Below are 1,817 nucleotides of genomic sequence, written 5' to 3' on the forward strand. Positions count from 1 at the left end.
CATGTGCACAGACACACATAGGCTCAAAATAAAGGGATGGAGGAAGATCTACCAAGCAAATGGAAAACAAAAAAAAGCAGGGGTTGCAATCCTAATCTCTGATAAAACAGACTTTAAACCAACCAAGATCAAAAGAGACAAAGAAGGCCATTACATAATGGTAAAGGGATCAATTCAACAAGAAGAGCTAGCTATCCTAAATGTATATGCACCCAATACAGGAACACCCAGCTTCATAAAGCAAGTCCTTAGAGACCTACAAAGAGACTTAGACTCCCACACAGTAATAATGGGAGACTTTAACACTCCACTGTCAACATGAGACAGATCAACAAGACAGAAAGTTAACAAGGATATCCAGGAATTGAACCCAGCTCTGCACCAAGCAAACCTAACAGACATCTACAGAACTCTCCACCCTGAATCAATACAATATACATTCTTCTTAGCACCACATCGCACTTATTCCAAAATTGACCACAAAGTTGGAAGTAAAGCACTCCTCAGCAAACGTAAAAGAACAGAAATTATAACAAACTGTCTCTCAGACCACAGTGCAATCAAACTAGAACTCAAGATTAAGAAACTCACTCAAAACCAGTCAACTACATGGAAACTGAACAAGCTGCTCCTGAATGACTACTGTGAACATAACAAAATGAAGGCAGAAATAAAGATGTTCTTTGAAACCAATGAGAATGAAGACACAACATACTAGAATCTCTGGGACACATTTAAAGCAGTGTGTAGAGTAAAATTTATAGCACTAAATGCCCACAAGAGAAAGCAGAAAAATCTAAAATTGACACCCTAACATCACAATTAAAAGAACTAGAGAAGCAAGAGCAAACACACTCAAAAGCTAGCAGAAGGCAAGAAATAACTAAGATCAGAGCAGAACTGAAGGAGATAGAGACACAAAAATCCTCCAAAAAATCAATGAATTCAGGAGCTGGTTTTTTGAAAAGATCAACAAAATTGATAGACTACTAGCAAGACAAATAAACAAGAAAAAAGAGAAGAATCAAATAGATGCAATAAAAAATGATAAAGGGGATATCACCACCAATCCCACAGAAATACAAACTACCATCAGAGAATACTATAAACACCTCTATGCAAATATATTAGAAAATTTAGAAGAAATGGATAAATTCCTGGACACATACACCCTCCCAAGACAAAATCAGGAAGAAGTACAAACTACCATCAGAGAATACTATAAACACCTCTATGCAAATATATTAGAAAATTTAGAAGAAATGGATAAATTCCTGGACACATACACCCTCCCAAGACAAAATCAGGAAGAAGTTGAATCCCTGAATAGACCAATATCTGAAACTGAGGCAATAATTAAGAGCCTACCAACCAAAAAACATCCAGGACCAGATGATTCACAGCCAAATTCTACCAGAGGTACAAAGAGGAGCTGGCACCATTCCTTCTGAAACTATTCTAATGAATAGAAAAAGAGGGAATCCTTAACAGGATTTCCTTAACAGGAAATGTTCCTGTTAAGATAAAAGATTGCAGAGACCAAGGTTCTTTTGCAATCTTAGTGACTGCCCTTAGAGACAATAAATGACAAATGTTTCCTATTCAGATATCTAAAAGGTGATAGACTCTTACTTAATCTCTTCAGAATTGGGAGGGCATGGAAGAAAAAGATCTAGCTATGTTATTAAAGATTATTTGTAGATGCACATTTTTCCCCACAAAGGACAGCTTCACAGGACCATTTCAAAACAAGCCAAAGAAACATGTTTTGGAAAATATTTTGGTTTTGTTCTTTGTCACATAATGTTATGCCGGAG

Source organism: Macaca fascicularis, chromosome 14, assembly GCF_037993035.2.
Source record: "Macaca fascicularis isolate 582-1 chromosome 14, T2T-MFA8v1.1".
NCBI classification, from domain to species: domain Eukaryota; kingdom Metazoa; phylum Chordata; class Mammalia; order Primates; family Cercopithecidae; genus Macaca; species Macaca fascicularis.